The sequence below is a fragment of the Capra hircus genome, chromosome 1 (assembly GCF_001704415.2).
Source record: "Capra hircus breed San Clemente chromosome 1, ASM170441v1, whole genome shotgun sequence".
Taxonomy (NCBI): domain Eukaryota; kingdom Metazoa; phylum Chordata; class Mammalia; order Artiodactyla; family Bovidae; genus Capra; species Capra hircus.
The window spans coordinates 19,416,683-19,435,611 of NC_030808.1; the positions used below are offsets into that span (position 1 = coordinate 19,416,683).

At 35.9% G+C, this 18,929-nt stretch overlaps 1 long non-coding RNA gene across 5 annotated transcripts in view; it reads right to left on the reverse strand.

Moving 5' to 3' along the window:
• The window catches only part of LOC102176916, a 673,837-nt gene that overhangs the window by 438,553 nt on the left and 216,355 nt on the right, over window positions 1–18,929 (reverse strand). The window lies entirely within an intron of this gene.

Genomic DNA, 18,929 nt, shown 5'->3' on the forward strand with positions numbered 1-18,929 from the left:
ATTAAATAGCAATCAGGCACTTAAAAGACAGGCTGATCTCAGTACTGTATTTAAGTAAAGCAGACAAAGATTGCATTTTCCATTCTGTGGTCTGGACACCTGGTGCACAAGCTCAGCCTTGTGCAGGGTCAGCCTAATTGAAACCATCCTTCATGTGCCTGTCACATAAACAAGACTCTGCGTTCTAAAAACTCCATATAACAAAAATACACAAGATTTCTTTTCTTAAATTTTCATCACTGTTATGAGTGCCAACATTTCTGTCCTTAGTTCAACTGATCTTGTAGACATTTCCATCACTTTTTAAACATCATTTTTCACTTAATAAAAGTACCTTGCATTAGCAAGACTTAATTATGTTATGCAAAAGCCACAGGGATAATTATAATTTATCCAGGCACTCTTAATCTGTATTAAGGGAAATGTGTTACAGACCTGATGAGAAAACTCACATAGCATTATCCCATCTCAACAGCTGCTTAGCTAAATCTTGCTATAGTAAAATATCAGTTATCATCCCATCATTTCTAGTCTGCCATGTTTTTTTTTTAATTTCTACCAATTTAAAATAAACATTTTAAATTGTCATTTCTAGAACTTTGTAATGTGATTAAATCTGTTTCACTAAACCAAACATGTTCTTATCCTAACATGATTTAAGATTGTACTAGCAACATATTTACAATTTTATTTAACTAATCACATGCATTTGCTGAACATCTCCTACATTCTCAGTGTTTCTGGAACTAAGGACCTCTAAGTATTCTGCTACATTGTCATAAGCAACTAAATCCTAGCAGGGAGAAAATACTTTACTGTATATGCACAATTTCCATACCTTGATTTGCCCAACTTACTTATAACTGACAGCAAAATGTCAAAGTTTCAAGCTTGGAAATATACTCATTAGATCACTATAAGTGACAACAGAGGCATTCCTTCTTAGAGCAATATTAAATTCTTTCTAATTGTAACTCCCTTTGTCCAGCAGAATTTTCACTTATCCAAAGTCCTTGTAGGCCGGTACTTCCACCACTTCCGTTGGAAATTTCCTCCATAACTGCACAAATTTCACCACTAGATTGTATTTCCTGCCTTTCAGTTTATCTTCTTCCTCATACTTATTAAGCTGCAGACAGTTATCTTAGATCCGTAAAACCTAAAATTAATTTTGCTTTGTTTTAGCAGTCTGGAGGAATGAACAGTCATTTGTAAATTTCCCCTGAATAATGCACTTGTTCTTAAAAGCTTGTGAATTGTAGCCAGTGAATGATGGCAATATTACTGCTTTTGACAAGCACGGGAAAAATTACAAGAGTAGCTAAAATGCTTAATATTTTCTAGGCACATTAGGAAACTTAAAGTTTTTCTCTTCGGAAAAAAAGTACGGGTGAATGAAAATTCTACTCTTGTAAAAGAACCAGAAGATAAATCCTACTTATTAAAGGAGTTGTAAAAAGATAGGAAAACAAACAAACAAACAAACAAAAAACCAAATGCACACTCTTATATGTACTCATTCATCCTAACTAATATTTTGACTGATTATCTACTAAATCCTTGTGTACTTTCGAGACACTTAACAAAGTTTAACTACTCTAACTTCAAAGTATGCCCATAAATCTTAACTGGAAAGTGCATTGTTTAATAATAAATATTTTGGCCTATCCAAATTATGCCAATATGAAATTCACTATATTTTATATATCAAATACCATAACTACCCACTTTACTTCACCAAAGTATTTATCCAGTTATTATACACACAAACTTAGCTCCCGACGTTTTCATTTCTCACTTTCTAATTTTTTAAATTTTTGTTTCTTTTTCTAAGTAATAAGTATCTTACAAAGTCCTTCTGCAATACGATCCTACAAGGTAGGAGAAATTGTCATTAGGAACAACCACACCCAAAATAAATGAACCAGGAAAAATTCCAACAAGGAATTTTTTTCCTTCAATTGGTTATTATTTAAAAGTAAATGGGAGTCAGCCTTTATTTTATCAGGAAAAAAAATAGAAGTATTCTTAACTATAGTTTTAACTCAAGCCAACAAACTTCAAGAAGAATGCCTACTTATCATTTTCAACCTAATCCTCAAATCACAGATTCATAACGTTGAAGAAATACCAAAATCAAACACCAAGAGATTTACAAAACATTAGACGAACTAAAAAGCCTCTTGATGAAAGTGAAAGAGGAGAGTGAAAAAGTTGGCTTAAAGCTCAACATTCAGAAAACTAGGATCATAGCATCTGGTCCCATCACTTCATGGGAAATAGATGGGGAAACAGTGGAAACAGTGTCAGACTTTATTTTTTTGCACTCCAAAATCACTGCAGATGGTGACTGCAGCCATGAAATTAAAAGACGCTTACTCCTTGGAAGGAAAGTTATGACCAACCTAGATAGCATATTCAAAAGCAGAGACATTACTTTGCCAACAAAGATCTGTCTAGTCAAGGCTATGGTTTTTCCAGTGGTCATGTATGGATGTGAGAGTTGGACTGTGAAGAAAGCTGAGTGCCGAAGAATTGATGCTTTTGAACTGTGGTGTTAGAGAAGACTCTTGAGAGTCCCTTGGACTGCAAGGAGATCCAACCAGTCCATTCTGAAGGAGATCAGCCCTGGGATTTCTTTGGAAGGAATGATGCTGAAGCTGAAACTCCAGTACTTTGGCCACCTATGCGAAGAGTTGACTCATTGGAAAAGACTCTGATGCTGGGAGAGATTGGGGGCAGGAGGAGAAGGGGACAACAGAGGATGAGATGGCTGGATGGCATCACTGACTCGATGGACATGAGTCTGAGTGAACTCCAGGAGTTGGTGATGGACAAGGAGGCTTGGCATGCTGTGATTCATGAGGTTGCAAAGAGTCAGACATGACTGAGCGACTGAACTGAACTGAACTGAGTTGATGTTTTTAAGTAAAGTGGTATGATATTCTAATAATTGCTATATGGGAAAAAATAATTCTATGGCAGCCACCCTAACTATGGAATACAATTCCTTTGTTTCTTTGTCCTTATCACTGATCCAGTATTTTACTTTAGAGAAATGCATCAACTGTATCATTCTCCCAGGTGTTGAAAATTTAGACTGGTAGTCTGGGTTCAATGACTACTTTACAGAGCTTTGAATGACCAAAAGACAGCATAGGACATGGGGATGAAGTCAGCAGAGATAGGCCAATAGTATAAAAACACTGGAGAGACCCAAGAGTACTTCATACCGTTCTCTATGTATGCTGAAACATAATTTTGTCCTCAAAATAACTCTATGCAGGGGATAGAGTGGTTATCATAGATGAAAACTATGAACTCAGACAAATTTCATGGTCAATCAGAGAATAACCTAAGCTAAACCCATATTTTCTGATAACTAATCAGTCTTTTTCCACTCACTTTACCAAAAGAATACCATCAATGAACAGGAAGGAACAAATGTAATCTCAGACACTTTTAGGATATCCTGCCCTCTTTTCAGTTTTGAAAATCTATCCATTAGTATCCTGAGCCATACATCAAATTCCCAATGGCTAATCAACCTAGAGGGGTGGGGAGGGAGATGGGAGGGAGCTTCCAAAGGGAAGGGGTTTATGAATACCTATGGCTGATTCATGTTGTGGTTTGACAGAAAACAGCAAAATTCTGTAAAGCAATTATCCTTCAATAAAAAAATAAATTAATTTTTAAAATATATTCATTAGTAAATGGAAAACTACACGTTAGATCAAAGCATTTTAGGAATTCATAAATGCTAACCATTATTGTAACTGAAACCATTTGAAACATGTATTAGGAGATACAAACTTTTATTATAATTAACGCACTTTCATTTGAATGTTGCTACTGTACTGTATTTCCAATTGGTAGTCACAACTTATTTTAAATGTAGCATAAAATTTGCTTAATGGAAGTAAGATTATTTCACTGAAAGTTGGAATAATTTTAAAGTAAATTATCAATCTAAAAATTACACATTAATTATAATGCCATGGTTGTCACTAAGCTTTGTTACCTCTTCTCTGCAGGACTTGATGAAAATCTTCTGTTTTGACCTTAAAAGAGTTTGGCTATCTTCTAGGAGGAGTACAATTTTCATTAGTTAATGGAAAATTTTCCTTAGAGTACAGCACCTGGAAACCAGGCTTCAACTATTCTCCACCAACACTTTTTGATCTTTACATCTGGTAAATTATTGCTAGCAAGTCTATTGGGAGTTCAAGAGGCTGTATTACTTCTCAAACATTTAAATACTTGCATCATAAGAAACGGGGAGAAGTGGCCCTCAAAACACTCATTCCTAGAGGGCATTTTAAGTAATGAATATTCTTGAACATACAGAGGAGACTTCATGTGCCACTTGAGAAGAACCGAATTCCTACCCTGTTCTTCCCCAAGTATCACAGAACTAAAAGAACTCATGGAGACTTCAAACTCTCTAAAGTTAATTACCTTTCTACATAATTTCGAAACTATCTATATTCTGACAGTAAGTCTAGAAGAGAATGTGGCGTGAGAATTTGGTCAAGGGAAGGTACTTATAAATAAAAGAAATATATTTGCTTAGGACTGAAAGGATGGAAGGGGATCTAACTTGTATTATTTCTTGTTATGAAATTGTTTTTCAATTATGAGCTCACACAGTTCTGATGTGGAATCACTGTACATCGATTCAACTCACACTCTGTTTTACAGAACTCAGCCACGTTGCCATATTTTGCTCAGGTGAACCTGGGAAATGTGATCTATTTGTGACCCTGGAAGAAAAATTTGAATCACTTATTCTAATAACACACTTCTATTTTAATTACACATTAATATTGCTTGAAATTGTTTTTCAAAATATGGTAATTTGTTACTACAATAGAACTTAGATATCTCTGTTGCTCTTCTCAAGGTCAAGGCCTCCAGAGATGTCATTGCTCAAACCCCGAGAAAGTTCTTGTTTTGGCAGCTGTTACCAGTCCCTTAGCTAATGAGATCAACCAAAAGTGCTCTTTGAACTCTTCAAATAATTCCTAAGGATTAACCATCAAGAACATTCTGTCAGTGGAATGCAAAAATCTCTGGATATACTCACCAACACAAACAATCTCAAATCCACTTTTTTCTAATGTTTTTGGATTAACTGTTCTCTCATTTTCATTCCTACTGCCTTAATTCAAATAGCTCCCTGTTACTCTCTTCACTAATTTCTTTCCATACTAACATATTCTGAACACTACTTTCTTTCTTAAGCATATGCTGCTGATTTTGCAATGACTCTTGAACGATAAATACTGTGTTAAATGTGAAAGTGAACGTGTTAGCTGCTCAGTTGTGTCTGACTCTTTGTGACCCCATGGACTGAAGGCTCCTCTGTCCATGGAATTCTCCAGTCAAGAATCCTGGAGTGGGTGGTCATTTCCTTTTCCAGGCGATCTTCCTGACCCAGGGATTGAACCCAGGTCTCCTGCATAGCAGGCAAATTCTTTATCATCTGAGCCACCCAAGAAGCTGTAACAGAGTGCTTAGGGTGTTATATTGTCATCCCCAAGTGTCTTCCAGACATCTTTATCTCTACACCCAGCAGACTGTTTGACAACTACCAGTTGACAATTGGTAGTTGACAACTACCGTGTCAGCGCTCTCCACGGCTGCCTGGTGGTGAGCCCCCACCTATGCTTCAAGTTCTGCTCGAACCTTGCCTCTTAAAGGGAGTTTTTCCTTTGTAAGAGACTCTTTACCCCTCTAATAGAGAACCTAATACATCTGGCCTTACACTAATGTTTATTTATGTATAGTTCTACCTTAGAATTTGAGGGCAGAAAATATGTCTTACTCATAAAGGTGTTCTCCACAGTACCTGACTTGAAGATTTGTAATTACAAAAGAAACATATTATTTGAATAAGTGGTTCAGGTTTTTGTTTCAGGGACAAAGATAGACCATATTTCCCAGATTCACTTGAGCAAAGTATGGTCATGTGGCTGAGTTCAGAAGAATTCAGAGTATGAGTAGGATCAATAACAACAGTTCCCCACCAGAACCATACGATCCTCTGATGTGTGAACTCATAATTTGGGGCTGTGGGAGTTGATGTTGGTGGACCTGCAAGAGAAAAGATCCTGAGCAGAAAGGTGCCCAAAAATACCATCTTGGACTCTGCTCTAAGTTCTAAACTTCTAAGATGCTGGGGTTTTATCTATTACTTCAGCACATGTGGCCTTATGAGCCTAAGACTGCTGATTGATCATCTAATTATTACAGTGGAAAATAAAAAATCATGGTGGCAATGATCTTATTTTGGGATATACTTGCTGGAATGACCCTGCTTTGAGTAGAATGGCCATCACATCTTTTCTCCAGTGTTGAACCCACCCCTGTGCTATTGCTTGGATCACAAAGTTTCTCCATTTGGATACACTTACTCTTCTAGGTATTGCTACATCTACATGGAATTGGTCCATAGACCTTCCCGATAGTACTGGATCCATTTGGCTAGACTTTAAATCTGTAGCCATATGGCTCAATCCTTTCTATCACTCAAGGCCTAGCAGATGCTTTGCTCTTACACAATGCTTATTATCAAGTCTTTCAGAATGTTTTTGCCTTCTTATGTATTTCCATAGCATTCATTTTCTAACACTTCAGGTTATAAATGAGTCTTTATATTCTGCCTTTTCTATAAAGTGTCAAAGAAACTGTTACTTAACCCAACCTAATGTCACTGTACTATTTGTGAGTGGGATTTATCCTCAGATATTTTTCTGTGGATCTCAAAGCACCTGCCAGAGTGGCTGGAGAGAGACTGGGAATGTAACTAGTCTGTTCCTGAACTGCTGATTCACAACATGTAGCATTCTTCCCTGTAAAAAAGTTAAAGCATTTAGGCTAATCCTAAAAAGAGTTAACCAAGCTCAATAGCGATTATTTGAAAACATTAAAAATAAATGGGATATAGTAGCCTTATAAACAATAGTCACACTTTCTGCAAAATGAAGTGAACTAAAATGAGGCAAGAACTTTTTGAGAGAGGCAACATTGTTTTAGCTATCTTTGATCTATGTGTTTATTGTTGTTCAGTTGCTCAGTCCTGTCTGACTCTTTGTGACCCCATGGAATGTAGCCCGCCAGGATCTTCTGTCCATGGGATTTTCCAGGCAAGAACACTGGAGTGGTTTGCCATTTCCTCCTCTAGGGGATCTTCCTGACCCAGGAATTGAAACCAAGTTTCCTATATTGGCAGGTGGATTCTTTACCTCTGAGTCACCCAGAAAGTCCTGAGTCTTGTATCTATCTATCTATATATGTTATGTTCCAAAATGTATGATAAATGCAAATTTCCCCTATTTAAAAAATCAAATCCCTTGAATGTACTAGAGGAAGTCAATTCCTCAAATTTTCCTAAAGATTAACATTATTTTGAAGCTACATGGTTCATGATTCATGAATAATCTTTTAAAAATAAAATTGTAAAGACTATGCCTTTAGTTCCTCATCTTTAATTGTGTCTGCTGAAATTTTCAACTCAGAATTCATTTTATCTGAATCCAATTCAAACTATTTCAGCAATTTACGCAGATAAAATAATACAGCATTCCATAATGTGTGTCTACCAATCTACATGCACATGTTTGTGCATGTGTATCAAGCATCAGTGTGCTTTTCTAAATTTCTGTTTCAAACTAGTCATTTCTAATCATCCAATAGATAATTAAATTGATTTGCTAAATGTATAACAGTGATTAAAAGGTTAATAACATTTAGTAAGCATTGATCATTTTTTCTATCCACAGGAAAAAAGAATTCTAAATGTTGATTAAAGTGTTCTAAACCTGGATGTTTTGAGCCATATTCCTGTGACATTTTCCCCTAAGTAATTTCTAGTGCATAAACAGTACAAATGAATATTGATTGTAAAAATCTTCCTGCATTGCATTGTGATATCCTCCCTTCAAGAACATATGAAATCTAATCCTACTAATTTGCATCTGACTGACAAGAAAATATTGATTGAGAAGGTGAGACCAATCAGAAAGCCAATTATTGGTATATATGAGATATCTGAATTTAACATGGAAAATACTGATGTCAAAGAATACCATAATTAGTTTTGAGGTTGCCATGTTTACCTCTTCTTTATTGAGGGAGACATTTCACAGAAACTGGAGTGAAATTCTGCCGAAGGGTGGACTGTGTTAGCAGTGGGGAATAAATAGTGTAGGAGAACCTTAAAGCACTAAGAAATGGCAGTACAATCAGAGTAATGAAAGATTGTGCAGAGATCTAAAGGCAAAAAGGCATTTCATTTCAAAGTAACAAATTATAAGATGTAAATGCAGAAATCAGCTATATCTCCCAAAAAGAAAAGTCAAAAAAAATGGGTTAATGCAACTGAAAGGCCAAACTAAAATCATACACACCCTCGTGCACTTACAGGAAAGACAAACCAATAAAAATATTTTATGGAAAAGTAAATACTAGGCTTCCCAGGTAGCTCAATGGCAAAGAATCTGCCTGCCAATGCAGGAGACACAAGAGATGTGGGTTCGATCCCTGGGTTGAGAAGATTCCCTGAAGGAGGAAATGGCAACCCACTCCAGTATTCTTGCCTGGAGAATTTCATGGACAGAGGAGCCTGGTGGGCCACAGTCCATGGGGTCGCAAAGACTCAGACATGACTGAACAACAGAGCACAAGAAGAATGATCTTGCTTGGAGACAAGTAAACAACAATACCTCAAAGAAGCTAAATTAGATATATCTTGGATTAATCCGTGAACTAGAAAATTAACAGAAACTATGAATAGTTTCATAAAAAGAAATGTAAAGGCTTGAAAGAAAATGCCTCAATGTTATAATGTCAAGGTATTGCCATCAAAAGGCAAAATCCTCATAGGCTTGGCCATGATTTCTCTATATTGGTATCATTTTTGATAAAAAAGATGGAGTGTAGGTAGGCATATGAAAATATCCAGACAAAAAGGACAAAACATGGAAAAAAGAGAATCAATTTGCCACGAGAAGCATGCCTGCCACGAAGGGCTGTCTACTGTATGATTTAATCTATGGATTAATGGAATATAGACAATGACACATAAGATGCTAAACATTTAGAAAATTAATAAGTAGCTTATAAACTACATGTTTTTCCTAGTGGTTTCTATTTCCTTAGTTATTCCATGAAATAAAAACAGTATTTCTACTAGGGTCCAGCATATTAGTTAAAAAAAAAAAACAAATGCCAGCTCAATAAGTGTTCACTTATGTTTTTAATTTCTTAATAGTTTTATGACTTTTCTTCATGATTTCATAACTGGGACAGTGAATTTACAACCCTACATAACAAACCAACACATAAAATATGAGGAAGCCAACTAAATTAAAAATTTGGAATTCTGGACATCAAGGTAATATGAAAGAAACCTGTCCTGGAAAAAAGTAACCTGAAACACATTTCTCAGTCACTCTACAAACTCAGGATTGATCTCGAACTGCATGTGGTTACCTAGTTCTCTCCTGAAGGAAACCATTCCTTTTGTCATTGGAATAGACATTATGCTTCATCACTTAAATTAGTAGTCCCCAACTTTTTGGCACCAGGGACCTATTTCATGGAAGACAACTTTCCCATGGACTGGGGTAGGGGGATGGTTTCAGGCTGATTCCAGTACATTACATTTACCATACACTTTGTTCCTATTATTATTATATCACCTCTACCTAAGATCATCAGGTATTAGATCCCAGAGTGGGGGCCCCCTGACTTAAAGCACTCTCATTATGACCTTTGTTACCTAGCCTACTTGGAGAAGGAAATGGAAACCCACTGCAGTATTCTTGCCTGGAGAATTCCATGGACAGACAGGCATGGCGGCCTACAGTGTATGGGGTGGTAAAGAGTTGGACGTGACTGAGTGACTAACACTACTACTAGTGTCTAGCCCATCACCCACATCCTGAGTAATCCAAGCACAGAGTCCATGACACACTTCTCTCTTAGACTTAAGATTTTTCATATATGCTGGAGGTTTTCCACAGCACCTCTACACTTATATAATTCTTCTCAAGAAACTGACACAATCCACACAACTCTCATTCTCAGTAGCTTTCTTGATTCTTGAGAAAAAATGAGGTCATCATACTTGAACTATTTGCACTTGTGCCCATCAATCATACCTGTTGTTCTAGCACTAGGACCTGCAACACCCTCATCTCTACATGCGTTTTCTCTTTAGGCTATAACCATGGTCAATTTTCTCCACCAAATCCTTAAAAAGACAACTCTCCTTTAATTCTGAATCTCCTAATTAGCAACTTTCCTCACCCTTTTTCAACCAATATTCAAGACTTTCAACTCAACTATGAATTCTTCCCTAAAGAGAGAGATCTCAATATTTTGTCTTTCAAAGGACCCTTTTCAATTTTTAGCATAATAGATGTTCCCTGGCTGTTGTATCTGAAATAGCACTTCTATTTTTTTCTTCTTAGGACTTATTACTTTCTAATATTATGCCACAAACCTTTATTTGTTAATTCATTCAATTTATCTTTTCTTTCTAGAATATAAACTACTTGGTAGTGAATTTACCTTATCACATAGTAAGGGGAGCTTCCCTGGTGGTTCAGCTGGTAAAGAATCTGTCTGCAATGCAGGAGATCCGGCTTTGATCCCTGGATTGGGAAGATCCCGTGGAGAAAGGAACAGCTACCCACTCCAGTATTCTGGCCTGGAGAATTCCATGGGCAGTGGAGCCTGGCAGGCTACACAGTCCATGGGATCACAGAGTTGGTCATGACTGGATGACTTTCACTTTCACTTTGATCACATAGTATAATGACCAAATAGAGAAATTGCTCAACAAATATATTAAATAGGTATACACACACATACACACACACACACACACACACACACACACACACACACACACATATCCCTTTCTAATCACTAAGTGTTTTTTTAACTTAAAATGTTGGTGAAGCAATTGCTGGTTATTCTCCCAAAATTCATTCTTCCTCTTTCTAATCACATGGCCACCCAAGTGGAAACTACATTTTCCAGTTTTATTGCTTCCAGCCATGGCTGTGTGACTAAATTTAGGTGAGTAGAACAGAGCAGAACATCATATATAATTTCTAGGCTGTCTTCCACTTAAAGGCAGGATGCTGCCCCTGCGCCTTGGTTCTTTTTCTCTTCCTGGGTTCCTGAGTGACCTGGAAGAGCAGAGTGGTCCCCTGGCATACATGGACTGGCTTACAGCATGAGAGAATAAAGTTTTACTCTATTTGAGGAACTTGATTTTGGAGTCTTTTTCTTTTAACTACTAAGCTTTTAACACACTTGGTTTTCTATGATTCTCTCTGGTATTTTTCTGGTCATTCTTTATTTCCTTTTGAACTCTTCTTTCTCTATTTGTTCCTTAAATATTGATTTTTTCAAGGGTTCTTTTCTGGCCGACTACAGGCTTTTTTTTTTTAACTCCAGTTTTACTGAAATATAATTGACATATAACATTTTATAAATTTAAGATATACAACACAGTAGTAGTGTTAGACTCTCAGTCATGTCCAATTCTTTGCAACCCCACGGAATGTAGCTCACCAGGCTCCTCTCTCTGTCCATGGGATTCTCCAGGCAAGAATATTGGAGTGAGTTGCCATTCCCTTCTCCAGAGGATCCTCTTGACCCAGGGTTCGAACCCAGGTCTCCTGCATTGCAGGCAAGTTCTTTACCATTTGAGCTACAGGGAAGCTCCAACATAATGATGTAATATATGCACATAAACACTGTGAAATGATTACCACAATGCTTACTTAACATTCATCACCTCACGTATTTAACAATTTTTTGTCTTGTAATGAGAAGCTGTAAAGTCTACTCTCCTAACAACTTTCAAGTATGCAGTATTGTTAACTATGGTCCCCACGCAATACATTACACCCCAAGATTTATCTATTTTATAACTGGAAGTTTGTACCTTTCAATCACCTTCATTTATTTCCCCCTCTCCCTTACCCCTATGTCTGGCAACCACCAATCTGTTATCTGTTTTTATAAGTTTGGTTTTTAGATTTCATATATAAGTGAAATCATACAGCATTTGTCTTTCTCTCTTTGACATTTCACTTACTATAATACTCTCAGGATTCATCGATCTTGTTGCAAATGGCAGGATTTCCATCTGTTTCTATAACTGAATAATTAACTACTGTTCTTAGTTTAACCTAGTGATTCTTCAATGTTTTAGTCAACGACAAGTTTGGTAATTTAATGAGGATTTGATACACATATACATATATATACCACTGAGCTTCCAGGTGGCTCAGTGGTAAAGGATCTGCCTGTCAATAAAGGAGATGGTGGAGATATGAGTTTAATCCCTGGATTAGGAAGTTCCCCTGGAGTAAGAAATGGCAACTCATTACAGTATAGTTGTCTGGAAAATTCCATGGACATTGGAGCCTGGCAGGCTACCATTCATGAGGTTGCAGAGTCAGATACAACTGAGTGACTGAGCATGCATGCATCCGCGCGTGCACGCACGCACACACACACACACACACACACACACATAATCATATATATATATATAATATAAGAGAGAGAAAGCATGTAAACATTGCTCATTTACACGTAATTTGAAACCTGCTTTTGAACCCTCCAATTAACTATAGTAGCCAGATTATGGAATTTCTTGAGAAATACATCAACTGTCATGGTTTTCACTACCATTCATCTCTCACGATATGTTTCTATCAAACTAAGACAATATCTGACAATTGGGCAGCCATATTAAACTCTTTAAACATGTCTCTAGTGTACTTAGGATACAATCCAAACTAGGCTGTTCAAAAGTGAGCCAGTACTTATCTGTGTAGTTTCTTCTCAACCTCTTATCATCCCTAAAATTCTACTCTATCCAATTTAAGCTTCTCGCAGTTTCTCAAACTCATCATATTCTCACTTTCATAATATTCTGCATCTGTCCTTTGCCTGGAGCCTTCCCCATGCTTATCTGGCTGTCCTTACTTCTCAAACATACTTCAGCCTGACGTGCAGGTATTCTGTCAATGAATGTCCTTTTTACACTGTATACACTCTTCCCTCATTGTCATTTACCTCTCAGGCTCCACCTCCCACGGATTCGGGGATTATCTGCTTTGTTCACTTTTACATCCTCACTAATACTTGTCACAGTTGATAATAGTAGGCCCTTAATATGCATTTTCTTTAATTGCAATTTGCAAACTTTCCACAGGTATAGAAAATATAATATTTAAAATGCTGTGTTAAAAGTAGGAATAAATCATGTTTCCTAATGCATGATTCTCAATTGTTTTGAAGAATATAAATTTTTCAATGGGAAAATAAATATCTTTTCTCTAAATTCCTGTAATGCTTTATAACTCTCTTAAAGTCACATGCAAAACCAAGTTCTCAATGGGTATACTGTGTATTGTGTTCATGTGTTCATCCTTCATGGTTTGCAACACAATTTCTTACATTTCTTGAAATAACTCCATAGTATATTACACAACCGAAGCATGGTTTAAAATACTGTATATAACAAGAAGGGATAAAACTTTGTTTTTATTTGCTTTATATTCAAGAAGACACTCTGTGAAGGGATCTATGGTGGGGAGGAAAAAGACAGATGGAATAAATAAATAATGCCAATAAGTCTATGAAAAAAAAGACAAACAACCTAACAAAAAAATTGTCAAAGGTATAACAAGCCATTAGCCAGAGAAGGCATTTGAATTGTCAATAAATAAAGATACATTTACATTAAAAAATTAGTAGCCTATTGTAGTCTCTTTCTAACTAAAGTGTCCATCCATTGCTCACCTATCTTTAGGAATTCATTGGAAATCTTTCTGAATTCATTGTGTATGCTTAGTTGCTTCAGCCATGTCTGACTCTTTGCGACACTATGGATTATAGCCTCTGTCCATGGGATTCTCCAGGCAAGAATACTGGAGTAGGTTGTCTTGCTCTCCTCCAGGGCATCTTCCCAACCCAGGAATCGAACTCACATCTCTTGTGTCTCCTGCATGAGTAGGGGTGTTCTTTACCACTACTGCCACCTGCAAAGCCCCTGAGTTCATAGGAATAAAAGCAAATCAAGCTGAAGAAGTTTAGCATACTATTTTTCTCAACAGATTTCCAAAATTAAAACATTGGGCAACATTAAAGGCTGAAAAGAATGTGGGCCAAAGGGTACTCTAATAACTGCTGAAGGAAGCAGAAATTTGTACAGCACCGTTAGAGAATAATTTTTCTATTTAGGAGAGTAATTTGGAGACTTACAAAACTGAGACCACATAAATCTCACAACCCAATGATTTCACTTTTGGATATGTGCCCTAAAAAAAAAAAAAATCCACATGCTCACAAGGGACATATACAAATGATATTTTTTGCAGTATTGTTGAAATAGCAAACATTTGGAAGTGACTTCAGTGCCCCTTCAATGTACAGTAAAGAAGCTCTTCGTGTACTGCTCACATATTCTTCATCTTGAAAACCTTTTGACTTTCAGAAACTCATTCCCTCCCCTCCCCGAACTAAACATACCCTTTACCAGTGTTGTCAATTTGAATCCTAATCCATCAGAGCAGATATTTTGAAAAGATACTAATGTTACGAATTAGCTACAAAACTGCAAAACAAGTCTCCCGAAGCCCTTTCAATAGACTCTCCTTCCCTCTTTTTTCACTATTACCAAAACCCATTCTGGGGTGAAATGGTAATATACCTATAACTGTAGCCTATATATGTAAAATATTTATGTATATAATAATTTGTAAACTCTATAATTTATTTAACATGTATTATATGTAACTGTTAATAAATTCAAAAGAAAAAGCCAAAAAAATCAAAAGAACATTCCACAAACATTTTCTCATACACTTATCTCACATTCTTCTACTGTGCTTAAAGATAACCTTACTTTGGATTTAGAATAACTACACCAAAAGGTCATTTTGCAAAATGCTTTGTATTTAACTGAAATTCTCTGAAATATATTCATTTGCTAAGGTATGTGGGGCTTCCTGATGGCTCCGTGCATAAAGAATCCACCTGCAATGAAGGTTTCACAGGAAATGTGGGCTCGATCTCTGAGTCAGAAAGATCCCTGGAAGAGGAAATGATAACCCATTCCAGTATTCTTGCCTAGACAATCCCATGGCCATAGGAGTCTGGCAGGCTACAGTCCAAAGGGCTGCAAAGTGTGGGACACAGCTAGGCAATTAAGCATACAAGCACTAGGGTATGTGGATATTGTAACGGAACATTTACCTGTTAGATGTGCACTTGACGTTCATCTTTAAAATTTTAGCTATCAAAAATAATGTTGCATTTTCTCAGAATACAAGACACAAGAATTATCATTTGCCATTTATTCACTCCATGATTAGTTGGTAGAATCTGGCTTTATTTTGGTGGCTTTTTTACTTCCTAGAATTTGGATATTTAATATAAGTAACCTCAGGGCTAGCTGCTTTCCATATATTATCTAAATCAGTGCTTAGAACCGCATTATAAGACAAGCATAGCTATCAGTATCTTTGCTGAGTAGAAATGGAGACTTCTAAGAAATTAAAGACTTTTCCTAAGATAATAAATGAGTTAGAATTTGAACCCACGTTTTCTGATTCCAAAGCCCATTGGTTGGGAAACTAGATGTCAAGATTATGGCTTGAATCTCTTGCCTTTGCTTCCCACATATAACTGCAATAAGTAAAATATTAAATGAGATCATGTAAAAGCGATAATCAAAAAAAGTCAAATCTTTCTGTGGGCCAGAGATAGAATAGAAATAGAAAATGAGCTGCAGTGCAACAGTTGGTTTTTGGAATACGAGACAAGCATTTCTCTCTCTGTAAGGTAACTAGGGTGTCACACGTGCACCATAAGGGGTGAAGAACAGTGCTATGTTTACTGATTAAAATCTGAGTGTAAGATAACAGGAAGGTGAATAACCATCTCTCTCCCTGGAGCTGTGGTTTACATAGACTGCTCAGGAGAGAGGCCCCAGGCATCAGGTACAACGTGGCAGTCAGCACCTGGGACAATTGCTTTTTGACGTGGTGACTAGATAAGGTACACCCATTATCAGAGATTCTGAGCTGGGAATGGAGAGGGTGCAGGGCCAACTCTATGACTATAAGAGTGAGGTGAGGCTAACAAAGAAAGAGAAATTTAAAGAATTTTTAAAAATCCCTCTCACTCAAGTCGAGCCTGAAAACCAAAATTCCAAGACATGTAAAATCATAAAAAGAGACTGTGAGGAAAATTTTTTACAAAATCAGTCAATGAAGTCATTCCAGAGGCATGAAAATAATAGATCAATTTCAGAATTTCAAAATAAGCATGTTAGAAGCCTTGAAGAGATGAAGCTAGAAATATCATCAATACAATTTACTAGAAAGTTAGTAAAGATGAAACAATAAAAGTTGTATAAGAATTAATTAGAATTCCCAGCGGAGAAATTATAGTCAAAAAGAATTCTGGAACGGACACAGTCAAAACAAGAATTAGTAAATTGGAAATAATCCACACACCCAAAAAATGAGTAATTCACACACACAAAAATCACAGCACAGAAAGATTATATTATGAAAGAGAACTTAAGAAATATGTATGGTACATTGTGAAGGTTCGACATATATATGCTAAGATGTTCTAGAAAAAGAGATTACAGCTAATGGTAAAAGAAGCCATATTTGAAATGAAAATTCTTAAAATTTCCACAATTTAAGAAAGATGTTACTCCTAAGATCAAAGCGTCTAGAAAAATGAACAATGACTATGCTTTCTACCTCATAAGGAGGATAATAAAAACCATACGGTCACTCTCTATGAAAGTCTTTGAGGACTCTATCTCAGAGATGATAGAATCTAATTCTGTAGATTCTGTCCTATATTTTGATAGAATAATTCATCTTAAAAAACAAATTGATGAAGGTAATTGAAATAAGAACACAGCCAATATGGTATTCATCTTCCATAGAGAAGGCATAAATTCACTGCAACAGATGTCTACTGCTACCAGTTTGTATAGAACAAACCCTGATATTTAGTGACCATGAGATTTAAGGAAGTAAGTCAAAGAGTGTCATAACCCTAGCATATGTCCAGGCCACTCGGTCACTCTGTCCAGAGAGCTCACAAGTGCAAACACACTCACACACATACACATACACTCTGTGTGTGTGTGTGTGTGTGTGATATAGTAATCCAATCACATTTAATCTAATGTGATACAGTAATATAAGCAAAAGACAGTTAATCACAAATATGTTTTATATGGGAATCAGAGAGATAACTGCATATTAATTTGTGAACATATTTCCATTGTTACCTATTAATCTAATACAAATTTTTAACATCTGTGGAAAAATGGACTTATATAAGAAAATATATACCTTCTTAAAATCATGGTTTAAAAATAATGCTATCGAAGATTGTAAAAGGTTTTAAAATATGCCTTCACCTCAGTAACCAATCAATAAGTGAATACGAATGGAAAAGGCTGAAGACAGTAGCTTAAGATTAAATGTTAGCAAAACTTAGCAGTACATCTTCCCATCCTTTGTTTATCACAATTCATGTACTTCCATTAGAGGGAACCCCATTCTTTGTAGTCCCTCCCCAAAGCAAGGCTAACTTCCTGAGTTGTTGTTAGAGATTCTAAAAGGAGAATAATAAAGTTCTCTTTAATTTTTGCTCTCAGAATGGTTGAAAGGGAATAGGTAAGCTTTAAACTTTTATTTTTTTTTACAATCTTCTTAGCAAAGGGAGACATTTTCTAGGGCTTCAGTCATATCTTAACTTTATTTACTGAGACATGTTAAAAGAAAAACTCAAACAATTTACATCTCCTATTTTGACCATTTATATAAAGATCATAACAAATGGCATTATTTACTAATCACACATTGGGAGATTCTGATGAGAAGGTAATTTTAAAAACCTCAAAACGCTCAGGCAAATAAACACTTCAACATTTTCTCTTTAAGAAAAAAAAGGTTTTCACTTTGCAACACTAAGAAACAGTGAAAAACTGTATATTAGGCAAAAAAAAAAAAAATGGATGTAACAGGTGACGGACATAATGAACTTGCTCTCTTAGAAAGGGATTTGTCAGTCACGTTTTGCAATTGTTGAAAGAAGCTTGTATCAAATCATAAGAATAGCTCAAAAATAATTATCCTCATAGTTTTGTATAAAAGTCAAGACTATGACTTAGTTCTGCAACAGTTGAAAGTTTTCCAGAAATCTTTAGAAAAGAAGAGCAAAGTAATGCTTCAAAGTGGCCCTCTAAGTAAAAACATATTTGTTCTTTCTTAAAAGCTTTCCTCCTTTTAGTGTAAAGTTTTATAGCTTCACAATTACTCCAATATATATTTTTCTTTTTTTTTTAATTTAGCAAACAGAAACCATAAATCTCAAAATATAAGGAGTTTAGGAAATTTTATTTTTAAAATAATTTTTCAAACTTTGTATTGCAGAGGTACTATTTAAAAAGTATAAATGAACATGAAGCACAATTACAATACAGAACTCTGTATTCTATTAAATCAGCAATACAGCAGACCCATTTTCCCCCTCATTCATTTGGTAACATCTAATGCAGTCACCTTGCTAATAAAATTGCTTTATAAACAACGTCAACAATAGCAATAATATTTTGGCACTTATAAAAATTATAATACTGACTTTGCAGTTTTTGCAGAAGACTCTCTTCTATAACATTCTGGGAGTACTCCCTGTAGACTCTGATTTTTATTTTTTTGTTTAGCAAAAGCACATTTAAAACAGGATTTTAAATGCGGCTAAACTATGAATTAAGCACAATTTACAGTGAGGTATTTTTTTTCCCCCCAGAAAAAGCAAGCTTACTAACTTCCAGTATATTTGCACGGATATTA